At 43.1% G+C, this 13,423-nt stretch overlaps 1 protein-coding gene across 1 annotated transcript in view; it reads left to right on the top strand.

Moving 5' to 3' along the window:
- Nucleotides 1-13,423, top strand: part of LOC129697949 (kelch-like protein 1) — a 357,960-nt gene that overhangs the window by 99,485 nt on the left and 245,052 nt on the right. The gene's annotated exons all lie outside the window — the stretch shown is intronic.

Raw genomic sequence — 13,423 nt, 5'->3', positions numbered from 1 at the left:
GCGGGGCTGGGCAGGAGTTGCTGATCTGGGATCTCCGTGCTTGCAGTGGGCCTGGGGGTCGGTGTCCCGATGAAGGGGCGCAGCTCGGGCTGTGGGCGAATTGCCACTTGTCGCCATAGCGGCCCATCGGGGAGCGGCTTCTGGTGGTCCTGACGTCTCCGGCCAGTTTGCAGTTTTCCCCTGGGGTTGGAACGGGGCTGGGCTGCTGCTGGCTGTGGGTCTCTGGGATCTCTGTGCTTGCAGTGGGCCTGGGGGTCGGTGTCCCATTGGCCCTGACGTCTCCGGTGACTGGCATTGTATGCTGGCATCGCCGACGTGAAGACAGTGCAAAGCCCCCGCGCCGGTGCAATGGGCGGGGAGCTGGAGAGGGGAGGGAAGGGGTCACACACATGGCCAGGAAGCAGAGGGGTGTAGTTGGGGTGAAACTGAAGGGAGCGACAATCTGCCGCTCCCTGCCCACTGAGTTAAAAAGTTCCCACGCAAGACTCACGATACACTGTGTATCGTGTGTCTACCGTGGGAACTTTCTAACTCAGTGGGCAGGCAGCAGCAGATTGTCAATTATTAACCCTCCCGCGCAATATACCCTCACCTTCTCTTTTATGAATGGGGATTTAGTTCCCCTTTCTTCGAGGACCGACCGGAGGTTCCGCTGTCACCTCTGTGGGCCGCCATCGGTGAACGTTTTCAAGGACCCGAAAAAATGTCCGCTATTCGGAGGTTTTCGTTATTTGGATCTTCGGATAAAAGGTTGTGCACCTGTATATACATAGAAGAGAGTCATAGAGTGAAAACAGTGTGGAAACAGGCCCTTCGGCCCAACTCGCCCATACCGGCCAACAATGTCAAGTCAAGTCAAGTCAAGTCAAGTCAAGTTTATTTGTCACATACACATACGAGATGTGCAGTGAAATGAAAGTGGCAATGCTCGCGGACTTTTGTGCAAAAGACAAACAACAAAACAACCAAACAAATTATAAACACAATCATAACACACATATTCTTTTACATAATAAATAATGGAAGGTAAAACGTTCTGTAGAGTTAATCCCTGGTGAGATAGGCGTTTACAGTCCGAATTGCCTCTGGGAAGAAACTCCTCCTCAACCTCTCCGTTCTCACCGCATGGCAACGGAGGCGTTTGCCTGACCGTAGCAGCTGGAACAGTCCGTTGCAGGGGTGGAAGGGGTCTCCCATGATTTTGTTTGCTCTGGAGTTGCACCTCCTGTTGTATAGTTCCTGCAGGGGGGTGAGTGAAGTTCCCATAGTGCGTTCGGCCGAACGCACTACTCTCTGCAGAGCCTTCTTGTCCTTGGCAGAGCAATTCCCAAACCAGATGGTAATGTTCCCGGACAAGATGCTTTCCACCGCCGCTGTGTAGAAGCACTGGAGGATCCTCGGAGACACTCTGAATTTCCTCAATTGCCTGAGGTGGTAAAGGCGCTGCCTTGCCTTACTCACGAGTGCTGAGGCGTGTGATGCCCATGTCATATCCTCAGAGATGTGGACTCCCAGATATTGAAAACAGTTCACCCTATCCACAGGATCCCCATTTATCCTCAATGGAGTGTACGTCCTCGGATGATGTGCCCTCCTAAAGTCCATGATCAGTTCCTTCATTTTTTTGATGTTCAAGAGGAGGCTGTTATCCTGGCACCAGAGTGCTAGATCAGCCACCTCCTCCCGGTAGGCCTTCTCATCGTTGTCTGTGATCAGGCCCACCATCACAGTGTCATCAGTAACTTAATTATTGAATTGGAGCTGAACCTAGCCACACAGTCATGTGTGTACAGGGAGTACAATAGGGGGCTGATGACGCAACCCTGGGGCAATCCTGTGCTCAGGGTGAGGGACTCTGATGTATTCCTTCCCATCTTGACTACCTGGGGCCTGGCGGTGAGAAAGTCCAGGACCCAGGCACACAGGGAGGTGTTGAGCCCCAATTCCATTAGCTTCCCGGCCAGTCTGGTGGGGACTATCGTGTTGAAGGCTGAACTGTAGTCTATGAACAGCATCCTCACGTAGCCCAGCTACCCTAGTCCCACTTGCCTGCGCTTGATCCATAACCCTCCAAACCTGACCTATCAATAGAATCTTAATCTAAAATAATTCCAAATAGTTAACCAGTCATGAATACTTCATAACTAAAGTCTATATTAAAAATAAAAGACCAGCTCTCTCAAAAATGATAAATAGGTTCTGGAAGGGAAACTAATTTATCACCAATTTGCATTCAGAACTCTAGCTTCTATTATAATTTAAGAAGACAGCAGAATATTAAAGTTCTCATCTAGTCCAAGGGCATTTGATGTTAGAGTCACTGAACACTCCAGATTAAAGAGCATTACTCTATGTGAGACATTTTGATGCAATAATAATGAACACTTGGTTAAACTACTTGCTAATGCCAGCAGTACACCCCCCCCTTAGACAAAGCCACATTATTTTGACTAATTTTCAAACCAACTCTTTTTTTGTGAAGACTTCATTGCCTGGTCTATTTGAAAAAAAAGATAATCTAATTTAACTTCTGCTATACAAAAGAATCATTACATTAAACAGTATACGGAGATTTTAATCATCCAGCCAGAAATACATGTTCAAAACAAGAACCATGTTCTATGTTGAACAACCCATTTTATTTTGCCATATTCCTGTCCCATATCTTAATTAAGGTTCCAGTTGGGCTCACAAAACAGATTATTTTACGATTCACCGAGATTTGGTCTAATTTCTCACGGTGCTATTTTCCAGTAGAAAAGATGCGGCATGGTGGTGCAGCGGTAGATTTGTTGCACAACAGTGCTTTCAATGCCAGAGACCCGGGTTCGATTCCGACTACAGGTGCTGTCTGTATGGAGTTTGTACTTTCTTGTGACCGCCTGGGTTTACTCCGAGATCAGTTTCCTCCCACACTCCAAAGACGTACAGGTTTGTTGGTTAATTGGCTTAATATAAATGTAAATTGTCCCTAGTATGTGTAGGCTTGTGTTAATATGCAGGGATCGCTGGTTGGTGCCGACTCGGTGTGCCCGTTTCCATGCTGTACCTGTAAATTAAACTAAATTAAATACATGATTCGATTAGGACAGTCTTCCATTGCTTTGCAGTCACCAAATGCCTGCTTTTAGTCTGTCGTGTTTATTCCAGCCTGGTCCTGAGTACAGTCTTCCACAGGGAACCTGGTTACTACTATCTTGATTAAGGTGCAGGAGCCTGAGAACTATTATATCCAGATTCAAGAACAAATTATTTTAATCAACCATCGAGCTTTTGAACCACATTTCACAACCCCGGCCACACCCTACCTCAGCACCAAAATACGATGGACATTTTAAAAGGTGCACCAATAACTCTGCATTAAATTATTATTGTCTAGTTACAGGGATCAACATTGGGTGAGAGTTGGGAGTGAGAAATTGCGAGAGACCAAGCCAAGGGAGAGTAGTGACTGAGGGGGAGGGAGTGTGTGGGAGGGGGTGCAGAGGTTTTGCATTATTCAGCCTCAAATTGTGCAATCTGGTGCATACTGTAGCGAGTCTTTTAACTTGCACTTGAATGCAATATGTATTCTTTAAATTGGATTAGTTAGGAATAAGGTTAGGCTAAATTACATTCCTAATTAGATTCCACAGAAGAGCCAGGCACAGCACATGAATGATCATAGTGTATTCATGTATATCTCAAAATCAGATTATAATCAAGCACTTGGCCCATGTTGACCAACCTGGGTCTCACTGCACACCTGCTACCACTCATGACCCTGACTCCAGTTGCATACCTTATCTCATTCCTGACCCTGAGTCCAGCCTTACACCTGGCCCCCTGTTCTACCCTGATCATAGCTGCTTACCTGCTTAGGATCCCAGTGCTGAACACACCCATTGTCCCAGCTTTAACTGCACACCTAGTACTGTTCCAGACTTTGACTCTGGATGCACACATGGCTTGCACCTAGCCCCTCTGCACTGACAATATATCTGGCCCACACTTAAAGCCCCATATCCGACCCCCTGGACTTAATCTATTACGTTCAAGTCCACAGGTGCTTATCTAGACAATAGACAATAGACAATAGGTGCAGGAGTAGGCCATTTGGCCCTTCGAGCCAGCACCACCATTCAATGTGATCATGGCTGATCATCCCCAATCAGCACCCCGTTCTTGCCTTCTCCCCATATCCCCTGACTCCGCTATTTTTAAGAGCCCCATCTAGGTCTGTCTTGAAAGCATCCAGAGTACCTGCCTCCACCGCCCTCTGAGGCAGAGAATTCCACACTCACCACTCTCTGTGAGAAAAAAGTGTTTCCTTGTCTCAGTTCTAAATGGCTTATTCCTTTTTCTTAAACTGTGGCCCCTGGTTCTGGACTCCCCCAACATCGGGAACATGTTTCCTGCCTCTAGTGTGTCCAAACCCTTAACAATCTTATATGTTTCAATGAGATTCCCTCTCATCCTTCTAAACTCCAGAGTGTACTAGCCCAGCTGCTCCATTCTCTCAGCATATGACAGTCCCGCCATCCCGGGAATTAACCTTGTGAACGTATGCTGCACTCCCTCAATAGCAAGAATCTAATGCGGTAGTCTTTTATTGGGCACTTCGGCATCCATTGGATTCCTGGTTATCTAACATGCTAGTCACTTTGTCAAAGAAGTCATCAATTGGTTGAACACAATTTCTCATTCATAAAATTGTACTCACTCCGCTGTATAAGTATTCTGTTACAATTTCCTTCATTTTACTAACAAACGGTCTTGAAGTCATTTTCATCCCCAATATTTTCAGTATTTTGCTCTTCCTCAGTTGGGACTTTTTACCGAAATGCAAAGTCCAATAATATATATTTAAGCAATAATATTCTATTTAATGTGATCTTAAGAGTACATAATACATTCTGTGGTATTCATAACACAACAATGATGAAACGATTTTTGTTTTGATTGCGCCTACCAACATGCATACATTACTATATTACAGTTAATATGTACTGAGGGCAATTTTTTGTTCCAATGCTCCCCATTCCCAATTACTTTTACATTGAAGTGATTGAAATCCAAGTGATGTTTAAAAGGCATCAGAAAAATAAAACCTCCGGAATGGATGATAGTCATTGCTTGGTTGGTTGGAGTCAGTATCAGCACAATCACTATATTAAACTTTGAATCTTTAGATGTCCTGGTTCAAGCTAAAACAAAAGAAAAATAATAACCTCCTCACACATTTCCCTGCAAGTATTTGAGTCACTCCTTTAAATTATGCCCCTTCTTTGAACATGCTCTTAAACATCGCAACTGAATCAGCTTCCATCTGATTATCTCCTTGAGGATGTCCCTCTACATGTTCAATTAATAAAACAATGAGATTGAGGACATTTCCATTCATCCTGTCAAAGGATTTTTTTTATGGGGGGGGGGGGGGGAGGGTTAGAAATACTCAGTGAGGTAAACAAACATAATAGTTGAGTGGCAAATGACAATAGTGCTACCTTCCCAATATTTAACTGAAGGAAATAATGGGTTATTGGGGCTGTATGTTGTGACAGACAGCCTGACAACTTGCATGTCATTTTAATATTACACTTATCTCATCCCCCTGGATATTCCAGATTAATAAATTAAGGTTTTGTCAACTAATTACAAATCAGGCTAATTACAAATCAATAACATTAGCCAACTCTGAAACATGAAGTGCTGAGCATTGGGATCCAGACATCACGGACAACTGGCCACAGTTCCCCGCTTACATCTGGCAGTGCTCTCAATCTGAACCAGGGGCCGCGAAACGTTTTTGAAATTTGGGGTGGGGTGGGGGGGGGGGGGGGGGGGGTTGAGCAATCACAGATCACTGGTCTGGGGGTACCCGGCGAGGCAGTGGAGCGACTGAGTTGGGGCGGATGTAGGAAGGGTGGTGCCAGCACTGGTCATTCAATATGATCATGGCTGTTTATTTAAAATCAGTACCAGTTTTTCCCCCATATCCCTTGATTTCGCTAGCCCCAAGAGCTAAAAGTAACTTTCTCTTCTAAACATCCAGTGAATTAGTCTCCACTACCTTTGGTGGCAGAGAATTCCTAAATAGCCTACCCCTTATTCTTGAACTGTGACCGCTGGTTCTGAACTCCCCCAACATCGGGAACATTTTCCCTGCAGTTACAGTAAGTGAAAATCTAGCAGGCAAGCAGGATGTGGGTCATGTTAAAAATAAAATATAATGTTGAAATTAAAATGATCAGATAGAGTCATTGATGTTTACAACAGGAAATTGGCCCTTCAGCCCAACTTGCCCATACTGACCAAGATGCCCCATCTAGAGTAGTTCCATCTGTCTGCATTTGGCCTATATCCCTCTAAGTCTATTCCATCCATGTACCTGTTCAGATGGTTATTTTATGATATATGTGGGCAACTGACTAGTTTCTTCTTTTATTTACTGCCTAAAAATATTTATGTCTGAATACAGATGTTGTTTCCAGTTCAGATACAACCCATCCCTCTTGTGCAAGTTGCCTTTGATCTGGAAGAGATCTCAATGGGCTAAAATTCAGAATCCATGCCCCTACATCAACTCCTCAGCCACACATTAATCTGCCCTATCTTTCTGTTTGTACCTTAACACATGGCACCAGGAGTAATCTGAAGATCAGGAGGTCCTGCTTTTTAACCTTTTGCTTAATTTCCTATAAACATTGTTTCAGGTCCTCTTTCCTTTTCCTGCCTATGTCATTTGTACCATCTTGAACAATGACTTCTGACTGCTCACCGTCCACCTTGAGAATTTCATGCAGCTGCTTCAAGACATCCTGGACCAGGGAAATAACACAGATGTACTGTCTCGCCAATACAGTACATCGGCGAGACCAAGCGAAGGCTCGACGATCGGATCACTGAACATCTTCGCTCAGTCTGCCTAAACCTGCCAGATCTCCTGGTTGCTAATACTTTAATTCCCCCTCACATTCCCACACTGACCTTTCTGTCCTGGGCCTCCTTCATTGTCAGAGTGAGGCCCAGCACAAATTGGAGAAACAGCACCTCATATTTCTTTGGGCAGCTTACACCCCAGCAATATGAACATTGCCTTATCTAACTTCAAGTAACCCTTGCTTTCCCCCTCTCTCCATCCATTCCCGTTCCCAGTTCTCTGACCAGTCTTACTGTCTCTGACTACATTTTATCACTGTTTTGTTGTTACCTTCTCCCAGCTAACAATGATCTATTCTACATTTTTCTTGATCAATTTTTCCTTAGTTCAATTTTACACCCATATTTATGTATCTCCCTCTCCCCTGACATCAGTCTGAAGAAGGGTCTCAATCTGAAACATCACCCATTTCTTCTCTCCAGAGATGCTGCCAGTCCCGCTGAGTTACTCCAGTATTTTGGGTCTTGCTTTGGTTTAAAGCAACATCTGCAGTTCCTTTCGACACCATCCTGGAGTCTCGATTGTTGCCGCAGAATTTCTTGTCTTTACCCTAACTAACAAGTCCCCTACCACTATGGCTCTGCCTGACAATCTCCTTTCCTGCTGTGCCTCAGAATGACCTGAGCACGGCCTCTCTCCAAACACAGCCTTTCCCACTGCACCTTACCTTCATTTTATTGGCTGCTCAATTAGCCACTTACCCAGTACACTGTCTGCCTTATGAAATCTCCCGCTGCTGCTCCGACAGTGAAACACTCAAATAGATGTTTTTTAAAGTGTGTGCTCACTTTCATGCTCTCACACATGATACTCCGAGGCCAACGGCAGCATTTAAAACCTTTTCTGCAGGCACTGTGGTTACATGGTCTCAGAGCAAAAATGTATGATACGATACAATACGATAGAACTCTATTTAATCCAGGAGGGAAATTGGCCTGTCAACAGTCATAAAACACAAGACTCATGAAACACAAAATTAAAGTGACGAGTGGAAAGGATTGGGTATGTGCAAAGATTGAGAAGGGGGAGAGGGGAACCAGTCTACCCCATGAATGAAAGGGGAGGAGTTGCACAGCTTCAAAGACAAAGGATAACCATGAAACTAATAGTTGGACCCCATTACTTCAGTCTGATTGTGTTGGGAGGGGGATTGAGGAAGTTGGGAGAAAGTAGAGGCAGGACAAAGTGCAGCAGGTAATAGGTGAACACAGGTGAGTGGTAGTGGTAGTGGTGGGGGGGGGGGGGGGGGATGGGATGGGGGGGGGGGGGTGATGGGTGGGTGGGGGGGGGGTGCTTTAATAGGCAGATCGTTGGCCCAGGTCCAGAGCTTAAAATAGAATGTGACAAAAAGATTGATGAGTTGCGAATTGTGAAGGCATAGAAAGGAATCTGGGTAGAGTGGGGAGGGGGAGAGAAAAAATAGATGTCCAGGTGTGGCACAGGAGATGGTGGAGGGGGGAGGGGGGAGGAAGGGGGGGGGGGGGGGGGGGGTAAGAGAAGGGGGTGTAGGGGAGAAAGTGGAGAGAGATGGGGTTGTTAGAGGTGACTATGTTCATGCTGTTAGTTTCTTTGCATGCTACCTAAGTGGGTATTGTTCCTCCAGTTTGTGTGTGACCTCACTCTGGCAATGGAGGAGGCGCAGGACAGTAAAGTCAGGACGATGGCGCAATGGGCTAAGTGTTCGGCTGGCAACCTGAAGGCGGCCGGTTCGAATCCTGTTTGGAGTGTGTACTGTCGTTGTTTCCTTGGGCAAGACACTTCACCTACCTTTGCCTGGGACTAGAGACGAAAATTAGCTACTGATTATCTACATTCTCGCATATTTACATGCAAATGTTAATTAATATGCACTGTCCCTATAAACAAAACATTATTATTATTATTTGTATGGGAAAGGGAGTTAGCAACCAGGAGATCCTGTAGGGCTCAGCAGACCAAGCACAAGTAATTGACGAAACAGTTACTGAGTCTACACTTGGTCTTGGCAAAGTACACCTCTGTCTCACCTTGAAGGACTGCAAGGATCCCTGGATGGAGTTGAGGGAAGCAGCATAGGGTCAGGTGTTGTTTCACATGTAGTTGCTGGGAGAAGTACTTGGAGAGGGATTGGTTGGGTTATGATCATATTGAATGGTGGTGCAGGCTCAAAGGGGCGAATGGCCTACTCCTGCACCTAATTTCTATATTTCTATGTCTCTATGAAGAGTTCATAGGTTTTGGTAAACCAGCATCTGCAGTTCCTTGTTTCAGCAAGCAATTACTAGATTACTTCTGCACTCCCTCAATGTTACCTCCCCTTTCTTTCTTTTTGTTCCTTATCTCTTTCCGCAATCATATAGTTCTGATTAGTTTAACGTGGCATTTACTAACTCATTGTGAATTGTTAGATAGAGCTCTTAAAGATAGCGGAGTCAGGGGATATGGGCAGGAATGGGGTACTGCTTGTGGATGATCAGCCATGATCACATTGAATGGAGGTGCTGGCTCGAAGGGCCGAATGACCTACCCCTGCACCTATTTCTATTGTCTATTGTCTATTGCAGCTCCCCCTATATTCCTTCTTAGAACTAGCTTCAGCTGATCAGAACCAGCCCAACAATAGCTTTACACCCCAGGTTACTTGCAGTCTCATCTTGACAACAAACAATTCACAATTCTCCCTCTCTGCTGTATAACTTTCTGTTTTGAAGAGTCCTTTGATTTCCAGGCTGAGAGTTGGGAAGGCTGCAGTATTGATTCTGCCTTGGTTGACTCCATGAGGAACCTACTGGCATAGTGTGTGGGTAGTGAGCAGCCCAGACAACAAGGCAGGTGATGCTACTGCTGGCTTAGGCCTCCCCATGTACCTTAAACCAAGACTCCAACTGTGAAACACGGGCAAGTCTTGGCAACAGGTTGGAAGAATCAATACAACATTTTTATTGCACATCCCAAGTTACCTCTGAAAAGTGGCAATGAGAACTTTGGAGCAGGGTTTGTAACGATGATGATATTTCACTCTCATTTAAAAAAGAAAGAGAATTGTGAAGAATTGTTTATGACCAAATCAAAATGTTCAAGATTAACGACATTCTCTCATTAACCAAACAAATAAATACATACTCTTAACATGAAAGCAGCTGCAATAAATTGTTTAGAACTGCTTGGCAATTTGTGTCTTTCTTATTCATTGTTTGGGATCTCGACATTATCAACGTTTAATGCCCACCCACAATTGAGCTCGACAAGTTAGTGTAAATAGCTCGTTCTAAAGGGCCTGTCCCACTTGGCCGTCATTCACGTGACGGGCCAGTAGTGACTGACGCACGACATCATGCGTCCGCACAGCCGTCTGGAGCGAGTGACGTCATTTGAAGATAGACACAAAATGCAGGAGTAACTCAGCGGGACTGGCAGCATCTCTGGAGAGAAGGAATGGATGCTGTTTCGGGTCGAGTCTCTTCTTCAGTCTGAATGTGAAATATTTTATTTTGAGACTTAGGAAAACAAATGGGTTCACTCGAAATTATAGGGAAGTGTACAACAATGTTAGTTGATTAGTCTCATGAGGCAGGCAGAGATGAAAGAAGTAGGGATAACAGTTACTTTATTGTAACACAAAAAAAATGTTTTGTGGACATGTTTTGAAATGCTGAAGTTCCATTAGTCAAAATGTCCATGATGCTTGAAAGCTCAGCAGCTGAAAAATCTAAGAGATTTTTGTTTGTTGATCACCATTTATGGGAGCAATCCCTAACAAGATTATTTTACAATCAGACAATATGTAGCAAACAGCATTGGAGCGAAAGTCATTACATTTTTGGATTAAATATCTCAGTGTAACTCGGGAATTGTTAGAATGTAATTTGTGTTACTGCAGCAAACAAGCTGTGCAGCTTAAGTGGCTAAATCAATTCCCATTAGAATGTTACTTTATACGGCTGTCATTTTGCTTTGTTGCTAAGGTAGAATGATGTAATCCAGACCGCGCACACGGGAGATGTTGTCACCACTATATACAGTGCCCTCCGTAATGTTTTGGACAAAGACCCATCATTTATTTATTTGCCTCTGTACTCCACATTTTGAGATTTGTAAAATAAAAAAACACATTTTTATTTTAGTTTAGAGATACAGCGTGGAAACAGCCCTTCTGCCCACCTGGTCCATGCCGACCAGCGATACCCATACATTAACACCATCTGACACCCACTAGGGACAATTTTTACATTTACCAAGCCAATTAACCCACAAACCTGTACACCTTTGGAGTGTGGGAGGAAACCGAAGATCTCGGAGAAAACCCACGTAGGTCGCGGGGTGAACGTACAAATGCCATACAGACAACACCCATAATCAGGATCGAACACGGGTCTCCGACGCAGCATTCGCTGTAAGGCAGCAACTTTACCGCTGCGCCACCGTGACCGCCCTAAACATTCTAACATATGATTAAAGTGCACATTGTCAGATTTTATTAAAGGCCAATTTTATACATTTTGTTTTCACCATGTAGAAATTACAGCTGTGTTTATACATAGTCCCCACCCATTTTAGGGCATCATCATGTTTGGGACACATGGCTTCACAGATGTTTGTAATTATTCAGGTGAAATGGGGGGACTGTATAAATGTTTAAGAAAGAACTGCAGATGCTGGAGAAATCAAAGGTAGACAAAAAATGCAGGAGAAACTCAACAGGTGAGGAAGCATCTATAGAGAGAAGGAAATGGCAAGGGATTGGGCCGAGACCCTTCTTCAGACTGAACACTGCTGTAATCTCTACATCGTGAAACCAAAATGTAAAAATTTTCCTTTATTAAAATCTGACAATGTGCACTTTAACCACATGTGATTTTTTTCTGTTACTAATCTCATATTGTGGAGTACAGAGGCAAATAAATAAATGATGAGTCTTTGTCACAACATTATGGAGGGAACTGTAAATAAAAGTTAATTTACTGTAAATAAAAGCAAAATAAAAGTCTGCCAGTTAGATGTTACAAGTTAGTTAATTAGAACTGGGTAAGCAGGGTCAGACTGAAGTGCATATGAGAGAGATTTGAAGCTTAAACACAATAACTTCCATATATGTAACAAAGTATCAGCCATAATAACGTGATCAGCCTACAAGTTCACTGTGCCTATCATAAAAACGGATACCGTTCAAACTCAACCGATTTCCCTATATTATAATTTTATGACATTGAATTTTTCATAACATTACTTAATATCAATAGATTTTTGCCACTATTGTTTTCAGGTAAGCAAGTAGCCATTGAGGTTTATTGAAATATATAGCTGTAAAAATGTAAGCAAAATGAGGTGACAAAATGTAGATGAATCAAATTATGATGGTCAGTGATTGTTTTCTGCTAACATATGAATCTCAGCCTTAAATGCAGGCCATTGGATTACTGGCATCATGTCTCAGTTAATATCTATTATTTGGATCACTCTTTTGTTATATTGTTTTTCTTGCAATGATTCAAAAGTATCCTTAATGATTAGAGTTGATCTGTGGAGAATGTCCTATCATGGTGCAAAATTGAATCAAGAGATGAGCAACTGATATCAGAACCAGCAGGTCATTTGTACTATTTAAGCATTTTTGTAGAACAACTTAAAGCTCAATTTTCCAAATCATTTCAATCCAATTGTTATGTAATGTTACCTTACTAAAGTCAATGCCTTGAGTACTTTTCGGATTGCAGACTAATATAATGACATCCGATTTATATGCACACTTTTTGATGCTTCCATATGCAGAACCATCCTTTTTCTGCCTTTGAGCTATTTATTTTGGACTTTGAATAGCATATTGTAATATTTTTGGAGTCATTCTCTTTCATTATAATCTGGAGGGATCAAATATTTTGTCAGAGGTTTGACGAATGTCTCTGCTACCATAAAAATTATTGGAAAATGTTTTGTGGAGGAACGTTCAAATATTAAACACCAGAGTCCTGGAAAAAAAAATTCCCTATAATGCCTTGGTAATCATATGATCTTTTTAATGCAAGATCCAACCTTCTGGTGCCATTGAGATCAATTGATGGCTAGCTTTTCCCAGTTCCTACTTTGCACTGGGGGGCAAAAAAAAAAAAAACTGAAGATGCTAGAAATGTGGAATAAAACAGAAAATTCAAGAAATACCCTGAGAGAGTTTTCCACTTTTGTTTTAACCAATTTCAGGATGACCATGTTTGTTTCGTTTGACCATGGTTAATTGCAAAGTAGTTAATCATTCGAATAGAGAAGATTAAGGAGACATTCAATAGTGGTGTTTAAAAGCCTGAAGAGACATGACAAATAGGGGTAGAATTACTTCCAGACATAGAGATAACTAATCAAAGGAGATAAATTGATTATTTTTTTAACAGGTACAGAACATTCTGAAAAGGGAGGGTGAGCAGCAATAGGTTGTGGTCCATATTGGTATGAAGGAAACAGGCAGGAAGAGAGTTGAGTCCTGCAAAGAGACTTTAAGCAGTTAGTCAGTTGAAGAAAAACAGGATCACT

Source organism: Leucoraja erinacea, chromosome 6 (genome assembly GCF_028641065.1).
Source record: "Leucoraja erinacea ecotype New England chromosome 6, Leri_hhj_1, whole genome shotgun sequence".
Lineage (NCBI taxonomy): Eukaryota > Metazoa > Chordata > Chondrichthyes > Rajiformes > Rajidae > Leucoraja > Leucoraja erinaceus.
The sequence above is the reverse complement of the archived record's forward strand: the minus strand, read 5'-3'. Positions and strand labels throughout refer to the sequence as shown.